The sequence below is a fragment of the Notamacropus eugenii genome, chromosome 1 (assembly GCF_028372415.1).
Source record: "Notamacropus eugenii isolate mMacEug1 chromosome 1, mMacEug1.pri_v2, whole genome shotgun sequence".
Lineage (NCBI taxonomy): Eukaryota > Metazoa > Chordata > Mammalia > Diprotodontia > Macropodidae > Notamacropus > Notamacropus eugenii.
Window position 1 is genome coordinate 13,134,079 of NC_092872.1, and position 11,700 is coordinate 13,145,778.

The 11,700-nt window shown below is 38.6% G+C and overlaps 1 protein-coding gene across 15 annotated transcripts in view; it reads right to left on the reverse strand.

The window, feature by feature from the left end:
* The window catches only part of MAP4 (microtubule associated protein 4), a 236,621-nt gene that overhangs the window by 55,184 nt on the left and 169,737 nt on the right, over nucleotides 1–11,700 (reverse strand). The window lies entirely within an intron of this gene.

The following is an 11,700-nucleotide window of genomic DNA, read 5'->3' on the forward strand; positions in this document are numbered from 1 at the left end:
TGTACAGACTCTAGCTGCCCACCAAGTCTGTTGTCAATAGCATGTCCTTCCTATTATCTGTGAACTGTTTTGTACTGCTCTGACTTGGAAGAGCCCATGACTTAGGTTCCTTCAGTATATCTTGATCATTCTGTTTTTTTCCTTTGTGAAAGGGGCAGTCTTATCTCTGTTCTGTTAGCCATCTTGATCAGAACAAATTCCAAAAGATCATATTAATAATTTAGTTAGAAAGTTCAAGAAAGGTATCTAAATCATCAAGATGTCCAACTCAAGTAGAAAAACGAGCTGGCAGCAAATTGACTTAGAAAACCATAAATTAACATTATGTTGTATTTTGTTTGTTTTGTTAAACAATTGTCAATAAAATTTTAAATTGGTTCTAGCTCACTTAGAAGTTTGCAGGCAGCATCTAACCTTCAGATTACAACCGACTCTGATCTAGACAAAACTTACCACAAGGCCCAAACCTGTGATAACTGACTCACTAAATGGCATTGACTTGGAGTGGCCTGGAAATGCAATACTACTACTCTCCACCCTTTCCAGCCAAAAAAATAATGGCTCTGAGCCTGCTGGCAGAAAGATGACTGAAATATATAAGATTTGTTTTAAATGAAGTGAGAGCCAGGTCTAACAACCAGATGCTGTGGGGGCAGGAAAGCCTGAGAGCCAAGAGCAAAAAAAAAAAAATCCAACTTGTTCCTTGTGTTTTTAAAATCTGCCAAATGTGTTTTAATCCTAGTCAAGGCTTTCTTCTCTTTGCTTTGCTCCTCACCCTCCCTGCCCAAAGTCCAGGTGACGATCATAAGGCCAGACCAACTCTTTCTATTTTGTCAAGGTTCATTTCAAATCTCACCTATCCTGGCCATTCCAATGTCAACATGCGGATAGTGTAGCTACAACTGTATAAAAGAGAAGACTAGCTAAGGAATAAAGCAAGGCTAGGAATTCCAGATAGAAAGTCAGTTTAAACAGTCAGAAAATACATGTTTATGAGATACAAAGAACCACATCAACCCTTCATCTAACTTAATTGCCTTGCACAGATAAGGAAACTCAATGGGGTTCACTGATTTGACCATGTGTAGAATCACTAAGTGGCCAATACACTTACAAGCTAAATTCAGGGCTTGTTCTTGCCAACATAAAAGGAATCCTGGGAGGAAGCTGAGTAGAAAATCCTAGCATAGAGTGATTAACCCAAAGGCCCCTTAGTCTGTTTGTGGTCCAGGATGCCTCAAAAGTTCTTGGCTCATTCCTGGTCAGGACTACCGGTCATCTACACCAAGGAGATGCCCAAGGCAGCCAGCACTTTCTCCCCACAATATTAGACCAAACTCCCAAGTTGGCAGATCATAAGCAAACTTCTCATTTCAAGGTCTGTGCTTTCATTCTGACAGGAACTCTTCCACTTTTCTATGGTTTACTTAACCCTGCTGGGGTCAAAAAGTTCATTCATCTACAGCCAGCCTGTAGGTGGACCCCATCTCCATTTAACTGTACTTTCTTCAGCTGAGAGATACACATCTGCCATGGGTCTAGATGAAAAGCCTTTCCTATTGGTAGGAATCTGTCAGAGCTTAGATTCTGCCTTCAGAGAACATGGGTCACCCATATGGGTAAGCATACAACAGCCAAATGGCATTTCATAGGACCCATAGGTTTGGCAGTGCAAGTGCCTTCTGAAGTTACAGCCAGCTTCCTTCACTTACCAGATCAGGAAACCTACACTTCCTGAAAATTCCTCTATCCCAGGAAGGCAAGACTGAAGAAGTGCTCCAGTAGTTTCTGCTGAACTTATGACTTACAGTTGTCCTCTTCCATGTTTGGTTTTTTTAAAATCAGCTATAACTGAGAGAAGTTTCCAATGCATAAGATCATAAACTTGGAAACCAAGAAAAAACTCATACAGCACACTCAGACCTATGCAGAAAGAACTGCGAACAACTCTGATGACAGATACATATTCTAAACGTACACTATCATTGAGAACACTGAGAAAAAAACACAAAGAAAAACCAAGACTAAAAATCTCATCCATCCCTTGCTTTCCTCAGGAGAGATGCAAAAACAGGCTAGGATTTATTTTCAGTCAAAAGTGCTAATGTAACACAAAAAGTGTTGGCTCCCATGGCTCCTCAAATAGAATTTTTTTTTTCTTGAGGAAATGCATTCCCCTAAGGAAAAGGCAATGAAAAAAAAAACACTAAAATTACAACTTATGTCTATTTCAATATATAATGCTGTAGGTGTCTAGAACTCTCTTTCTCCATCTTTGCTCTGAAGTGATTAATGGCACTAACCCAAACTCCAGCTCCTTCCATACAACCACTACATTATTTAATTGGCTCCCTCTCATAGGATGGAGCTCTTTAGTAAAGGTTCAGGACAGGAATGCTCACTTCTCTTCAATCTCCATGAATGACTCTCCACTTTTCCACCTCATCCTGAATGGTTCCTTGCCCAAATTCTTCCTGCGTTGCAAATCCCGTGTACAACCTGATTTCCTCCATTAGCACGTAAAAGCTTTTGTTTGCACTTTGATTCTAAGCACTTAGGACAATGCTTGGCACATAAGAAGCAATTAATAAAGGATCTATCTAACCATCAACTAGTCTGAAATACCCTTATTTAGACACTCATAGGAGGGAGGTGAAGTCCAGGAGATGAGGCCATGGCCACAAGAGGATTGTTTCTGTGGCAGAGCACCACTGACAATGGTGAAGAAACTGTTTTCAGAGGCCAGGGCTGGGACTGGGGCAAGAATGAGGAATTTGCAAACATTAGGAGGAGTTGTCAACATTTCTATAACTGTAATTTCTTTAACTGTAACTTCTCAGAGTGTGACCTATAAAAAAACTTTAAAATCCTTAAAATCCATTCCAAACCCAGTTTCTTAACTAACATCGCAGAGACACATGAAATTCTGGAACGTGCAGGGAAAAATTTTAGGCTCCATCAATATCCACTCGATGAAACTTACAAATGAAGTTCAAAAATTCCAAAGAGAAATATAATCAAATAAATCTTTATAAATCTGACAGCATGGCGTTTTCTAATGATCAAGAATAAGAAGCACATGGGCTCCACATACAGCATCATCACTGGGTTCCAGCAGCGCCAAGCACTGTTGAAGGCTGGAAACGATAAGCAAGCTACAAAGACCCAGGGAAGAAACAGTGACATGATAATGAATTTTGAAATACAAATACATGATTTATAAACAATTTTTCAGTTACATAAATGAGACAACAGAGTGTAGTGAAAAAAAAAAACAATGGACTGACAGTTCAAAGACCTCAGTCAGCCTTCTGGCTGCTTCACTTACAAGTTGTGTGGCCATGGAGAACTGAACAACTGTAAAATGGAAATCGTGATATCCTCCACTGTTGCAGTTTCTCAGCTGCTATGGTCAGCAATTAAGGTAATATGTGGGAAAGCTAATGTTTTATACAATTCCATTACTTAATTAAGTCTACTTATAAATTTAAGAACTTAAAAGAAAAAAGGGATTCTATTCAGAAAAGGATTTGAACTTTCTGAAGAGGAAAAGAGGAGTTAATAAAATATGTTCTACTTGAGTTGTAAGATCATTTGTCAAAAAAGACAGGCAGAGGAAACAGTAATATGATTATTCTGAAATGGTAATTTGATATGTTAAAAGCTGTTCCATATCTGTGAACTTGTGCAATAAATTTTGTTAAAAAAAAAAAATGGGAGTAAAAACCTTCTACATGAAAAAAGCACCTACCACTTACGCAGCTACTGACTAAATTCTGACCAATGACTCTAATACAGCCAAAGAAAAAGACGTCATTTTTTAATTTCTCAGAAGGTTCCTAAAGACTTTCCATTTTCGCTATGTCCACTTGAGGGAAAAGTAAATGTACCCTCTGAATGTGAGAAAAAGCCACATGAATTTCTGTGTAGTTGGGAATAAGGCAGTTTCCATGACATATGTTCATTCTAATTCATTAACCAAATCAAAGACACACAGCTGAGTGTGTGAGCCTCTCGGCTCAGCGGGTGCAACTGCCAAGTGCTTCTATTTCTGTCTTCCTCCTGAAGCTGTTGCTTATCCTGTTCAATAACTCCTTGTTGTTTTCTATTGGTTCCTAAGCGGTCTTTTTTGTACCAGTTTCCAAGGCAACACTACTTTCCAGTATGATAAACTGCTACTTGCCATGGTTTCTACAAACAAAGTCCAACTAAGTGCTGCTACTGATAACATCCAGTGATCCAGAGATGAGAACTACTGAGACAATAAAAGCCAAAGACCACAAAATTATAATCTTGCTTCTAATCTGGGAGTGCAATGATGAGTATATATACATATATATATGGTAGGTACTCATAGATACCAGCGCAAAACCATAAGATACCTTATACAAGACATTTCCCAATAAATACTTCATGCCTAAAAAAAGAAAAATGGCTCACAAAACCATTAAACTTCCATGAAAGTTCTGCAAGACTGACAGATATTAATTTTTAACTGGATGATAATGGGTGACTCTAAGCTTTTTTACATGAGTATGACAAAAAAGTATAAAAACATTCAGAGAAAAAAACTCAAAAATATTAACTTGAAAATTCCACTCTATAGCTTACTTATATATGATTTTTTCATCAATTAAAACCAAAATCAATTCAAAGTACACTTACTAAGTGCCCACTGTGCGCAAAATTTCATGTTGTTACTGCTAAATCTTTACTGCTTTCACTGTGGGAATTTTTAAAGAAAAATATAACAATGTACCTGTCCTCAAAGAAATACGTAATCAAGATGGTGAAGTAACAATAATCTAAACTAATATAAATGCTTGATATATGGGGCATTGATTGATTATAAAATAAAATATAAATGCTTCATATATGCTGGGCACTTAATAAATGTTACTGATTAAACAAACAGAAAGCAAAAACAAAACCTAAGGGAAGTCTAAGGTCACAGTCCTGAAATGGACAGAAGCTGAACTTCCATCCTGCTTTGTGATCTACGTGGCCCTGAGACAGTCACTTCCCCTCTCCTGGACTCAGTTACTTTCCCTCTACAGAATGAGAACAAAATCATCGCCCAGCAAATGGAAAGTTTCAGGGGATAAAGGACCATGATTGAGAGAACTCAACTTCAACACAGTCAACTTGACAAGCATTTGTTAAATACAAGGTAGGCAGGAACCTTCAGATGAGAGAAAGTAAGGATGGTCAGTTATTTAAGGAGAAGTTCCTATGCAGTAATCTGATAATGAGTTCATGTTATTATTTATCTTCCTTTGAATGCCCACTGCTTAGCCCAATATCTGCCATATAGCAGCTACTTCATAAATGCTTACTGACTGATATAAAAATTGAATTATCTTTTCATAGTAAAAAGGACCCAGTAAAAAGAAGAAAAATGTTAGTCTGACTCTCATAAATTCATGCATCAAGGCTTTGTGGCATTCATCAAAGGACTTAATGAGCAGAAGCAGGAAAAAAGAAAGCAAACGTCAGTCAAGCTTTCCCAGAGTTAGGCGTTAGCAAGGCATTCCTCAAAACATACATAATTATTTCAAGTGTCAAAATCCTAGAACCTCAATTTCATGTGTTATCCAATTTCCACTGCATATCATAGCCAGATTGTTATCTAAACTAAAGAGAAAATCACCGTGGCTGCATAGTGTGGCATGGGTGACAATCTGGCTGGGTAGGAAGGGACTTCCAAAGTCATCTGGCTCAACCCACAGTGGCACAAGAACTTAACTCTGTATCCACTTCCTCTGGTGAAAGTACAATCTCCCCTAGCTCTTAGGGATAATACTATTATTTAGAATATGAGTTCTTGAGGAGAGATCATATTTCTGCATTTCTTTCTATCTTCAGTGCTGAGCATACAGTAAGGGTTTAATAAATATTTCTTGACTTATTAGAAGGTTTCTGTTTTCCCCTAAAAAGCCTAACTAACCACTCCTTGATAGTTCTATCCTCAAAAGGAAGTAAAATAAATTTGATGCTTCAATTATGGATTCTTGAAAGGTATTAGAGTGGAGAACAATTTTCTTAAAGTGTTACCGCACTAGAAAGACTGTATGATCTCACCAACAAACCAAGTCTGTTTCCTAAGGACCAGTCTAGCTAAATGTGCAGAAGCATATCACACTACATTAACCACCTGGAAACGAATGGAATTTTTTGCTGGGGTTTGGGGGGAAGGTTGTGGAGTGGAAAACCATAAAATTAAGCAAAAGAAGGGCCTCAATTTTGTGGAACCTCTGTCTAATTCTGCAATGGATAATGGCAAAGTGCTGGGAAAGGGAGAAAAGAATGATAGGATGATTTTTACATTACCATCCCAAACCCTTACTATTGGTACTCTACATGTAAGGCTGTCTGGACAAAGGACTAAACACAGCAAGCACGGCTGAACCACAGCTGACTTGTTTCTCCTGCTTCTAAGAAAACCAGAAGAAGAGAAGAGGAGCTGATCATGTGGGGAAGAAGTGAAGTGAATAGTGTTCCAGAGATAAACTCAAAATGAAAGAGCAGAGAAACTGAGTAAGGACTTCAGCAAGAAAAGTGGATCCCTGTAGCAAATAGATAGGCTCATATTGTCCTTGGTTTAAATTGGCTCATTAGGTTGATAACAAAACGTTTACTCTTGGATCTCATATATCGGATTAGTTCAACTACCTCGAGTTGAAATTCTTAACTGGATGGCGAAAGTTGGAGTCCCCTGGAGTCACCCCAAAATTTCCTTAATTTTCAGGTACTGCCTGATCAGACCAAACAAAATTTAAGGATGGAGTTAGAGACAGGTGTGCCTATGTTGGTGGGCTAGGGGTAGGGGGGTGGTGGATGGTGAGAATAAATAGAAGACTATTAAAGGAAAAAAAAAAATTTTTAAGACCCTCCAATTAGGAAGAAATGGAAGCAGTGTCAGTTTATAATATTGGGCTCCAAGATCACTGCAGTTGACAACTGTAAGCATGAAACTAACATATTCCTTGGAAGGAAAGGTGTAACAAATCCAGACAGGATACTAAAAACCAAAGACATCACCTTGCCAACAAAGGTCCATATTGTCAAAGCTTTGATTTTTTTCCAGTAGCAACTTATGGCTATGGGAGAGGAGTGAGGAAGTGAGTGAGTGAGAGAGAGAGAGAGAGAGAGAGAGAGAGAGAGAGAGAGAGAGAGAGAGACAGATACAGAGACAGAGACAGACAGACACAGAGCAATGCCTTAGGAAAATCACTTTTGAGAGTAATTTCAAGTGGTTTTTTTAAAAAAAAATCTACCTATCTCCAACATTCTATCAATACCGAGTTCAATAGGCCTATCAAAAAGTTTTGTTCTTAAAATGTTCTTGATGGAGCCTCGCTGGCTTTTTTTGTGATTACCGCTTCCTTTTGTACACATTCACAAACCACCTCTTTAATAACTTCTAGAATTTTTCCAAAGATTGAAGTTAAGATCACTTGGAATCTTTTCTGTTTTTAGTTTTCATTTTGAACCTTGGGAAACTTGGGACAACCAATACTACAGTGACCTCTCCTGCTCTTCACACTTTCCCAGATCAAAGGCTGAAATTCTACAATCATCTGTGGGGGTTCTTTCAGTAACTTCACATGTCAAATGACTTAAATTCAGAGAGCACTGGGAGTGCTCTTAATAATCACGTGGGTATCCATACCCTCATTAACCATATCTGCACTATCCATTCTAGTCCAAAAATCATTCCTTCTGTTAGAGAAAACAAAGGCAAAGTAGGAGGTGAGAAGCTCCGCTGCCACTTGATGCTCAGCTCTCTTCCCTCTTATCTCACTCTGCATCTGTTCTGCCACAGAACAAGATGTTCCTGCATCCAGTCTAGATTGGCACCATTCCCCCTTTAAGTGTATCCCCTTCCATGAGACAGATTGTTAGCTCCTTGAGGGCAGACCATCTTTCTTTTATTAATTTTATCCCCAGCACTTGGCACAATGCCTGGCATATAGTGGGGATTTAATATATGTTGACTGGATTGGATTCTCTTCCTGCTATAGATCTAAGCTGCTGCCAGGTCTAGTAGGTATGTTATGTTTTAAAAAGTCTAAAGTGATGTGTGAGTTATCTACGCATATGCACTGAAGTCTTCAGGTAGCTTATACCTTTTATCTCATCAGATTTGTTTTTCCTTTGTGGCTTCAGAACTTTATTCTGAGGATTCCCATTCCTTCTGGATTGACTTTACCCACAGAAAACTAATTCATGGCATCATATGTATCACTTCTCTATATTATTTTAATTCTCTTCTCTAATAATCAAGGTAGCCCTCCAAAAGTAGGGACTACAGCTAATGCCAAGAGGAACATAGCTTAACCTCAAGCTATTGATAATCAACTAATCTGAAGAAGGGACGTTGGGCTGTGGCTCAACCTCCCCCAATCCCTAACAAACATGGATTTGCCTCCAACACAGTTACATAACAACATACATTCCTTTGGCCAGCTCTCAAGTTGTCATTCAAAGGCTGCTCTGGGTGTGGTGCCTAAAGGCCAGGAAAAATTGAAGGTAAGGTACCAAAGTGACTTCATAGACAAATTTTCCACCCCACCCTTTTCTCTTTCCCAGACTTGACAGGAGCAACCTCTATGATCCAGAGCAATGGTAGCTGAGCAAGTATCTCCAATCTCCTTCTGCCCCTAAAAACCCATGCCTCTTCTGAGCTTCCCTCTCTCCATGGAGGATGCCTCAAATCTTATAAGCATATCCTTATACCTGACTTTTCATTCAATCAAAGTTACCCTTAAGTGCCACATCTGATGACCATCCTCTAATTGTCATCCTTCTTGTCCCTGCTGTAGCCAATTATGGGAGACCCTCAAGACTCTGTCCTGAACCCTTTTCTCTCTGTATATTCAACTGGTGATTTCATTAGTTCCAGGCTTAATTATGCATAGATCTGTAAGCCAGTATTGTTTCACCTTTATTTTACCCTTTTTAAATGTCCATTTTGTAAAAGTATCAGATTATAATTACAATTACTCAAGCATCTCATTTATAAATAAATAAACTGAGGAAGCACAAAAAAACTTTTAATGATAGTGGTGCCATCAAAAGTTTGGACATAACTGATCTAGACTATTCTCAGCTTTCAGTTCAAAATACAGACCTATTACACATTACTATTTGCAAAACATTGTCTGGAGCAATTAAAAAAAATGAGTCTTTGATTTGACAGGTCTTACAGTTCAATAGGGGTGTATGTATAGTACACAAGCAAAAGTATATAAAAAGAAATTTAAAGAGCAAAGAATGCTAATAATCCTGAAGAAATCAGGAAGTTTCAGAGACAAAGTGATTTCTGAGTTATACTTTGAAGGAAACGAAGGCAAAGATGAGAAGCAGAAAAAGTGACAGAGAGAGAATGTTGTAGGAGGGATCAGTCATGGGGTCAGTTTAATGGGGATAGACTGTGTGAAGGGCAGTAAAATGCAAAAGGATGAGAAAGGTAAGTGGGGGCCAAAGCAAACAAAATGTGAATGCCAGGCTGAGGAGTCTGTATATTTCTCTCACGAGCAATTCTGAGCAGGAAGGTCATTTGGTTAGATCTGTCTTTTAAGAATTTCAGACTACAAATTCTAAAACGGAGGGGTCATTCCTGCTTACCCACAGATTCATCATCACTTCCAACCCAGCAGCCAACTCCTTCTTCTTGAATATTCAAAATGAAATTTAGTTGTGTGAGCTCCTCCATTTTTTGAGCATGAAAATTATCATTAAAGCAAACTGAAGAAATTTTAGCTGGTCTATTTTGAGCACAAAAAAGCTCAAGCAGATGTCTGGTAACTAAAATTTCCCATTACAAATTGATATTGTTTCTCTGCTTAGGCTCTTGACTGTTTCTCCAATTCCTTATCTATTTCTTCCTTTTGTGCAGGAAATCTGTAGTGTCCAGCAGCTTGTGGACTATCATTTCAGCAGCCCTGCTGCTGATGAGACTGTGGCTGGTAATCACTTCAGCTCAAGAGTTGGAAGAACAGGAGAGCAAAAGCAGACCAGCACCCACAGAAGGAATGAACCTGTATGAATGGACAGCCACCAGCTGCCTGAGAAGGGGTGAACTGGACCAGGTTGGAAAAAAAAGAGAAAATAAAAGCTACCATGGCCATCAGTTTTAGAATCCGACCCATGAGTGGCCACGGAACTTAGGGGACTGGCAAGAGAAGGAGATCAAGCCTCAAACACAAGAAATAAAAAAAAAAGACATCGCTTCTGTTTTTGCCTCCACTCATCTTCCACTAAAAGATCTCTACTCTACTTCCTGACCCACCAGCTCTTGGATTTACACAGACTTTGTGAAGACTGGAAACTTGATACCTGTCTGCTGGAAAGGAAAGGACTATCTGTTCATCCAGCTTCTGACAGTCAAGAACACTGAGGGCCTGGCCTCACTGCTGAGCTTAATGGAAAGGAATAAGGCTGGATAGAGAGCAACGCTTTCACAAAAGTCATATTTGACACTTTGCATGGCTGCCCCACTAGAGAACGAGGCCTCACTAAATGATCATTTGAGAGAACTTAACCATGGAGATCCTGGTACATACTAAATACATGTATATACAATGTAATATTCACAAAATGGTTCAGTGCGTGGCTCTGTTCTCAGACTGTCCCAAAGCTGTGGAAGTTTATGAATGAAAGATAAAAAAGAGCTGCGGGCTGATGGTCACATTCTTCTACAAACACCTTCAGTATTCTCCTGCCTTCTAGACTGTCTTTGCAGTAAAGTAATATTCCTTACCTGGGAATAATCTCATTCACAACACTTCCATCAAAACAGATTTGTGCCACAATATTCATTCAAACAACAAAGCCTTTCCCAAAACCTGATGAGAATGTTAAAACCTCTAATGGTTTACTGCTAATGAAGACTGCTGCTTTACAACGTAAAATGACTCTGTATGTACTGGAGAAGAAAATGCTTACAAGGGAGCCTCGTTCACAGCAAGAGAGGAAAAACCATCAAACAACATGGCACTTCGGACAGGTAGGCTCAGGAACACAACCTGCTGAGATGTTCTACTTCTGAGGGGCAAGACAACACTATTCGAAATCATAACAAAATCGACAACTCCGCAGCTTAAAATACAGAGTCAGTGATCACAAGTTCAAGTGCTAAAAGGCCTCTCTCTGTCTCCCACCCCCCACCATTGGCTACTGAATACATTACAATCCCTGACTAGACGATCTATAAATGAACGCTGTAAATGAGCTTCTTGAAGGCAGTCATTGTCTTTTGCCTGTCTTTGTATTTCTCAAACTTAAAATGGTGCCTGGCACATGTAAAATGACTGCTGATTATGCCTAAGAGTATGGGTAAAAAATAGGGACCTGTTGAGAGCCTAAAGCCAATTGTTTGTGAACCCTATCTTCTCTCCTGGAAAAAAATCTATATACCCTAGCGACAAAGTATACAGTTTATTATCTTAACAATGGAGGAGAGGAAAAGAATACTTTCATTCTAATCCAAAGTTAATTTGGATCTCAATTTGAATACCTAATGCACATGCACCGATATAAATTTTCACATACATTGCTGGAAAGGAAAAGTTTTTAACTCCCTGTAAATTCACAGACTTTAATTATTTAAATTTAATTATTTAATTATTCTATAATGATTATATAATGATTTAATTATTAATTAATAGATGTAATTATAAAGTATAATAAAATATA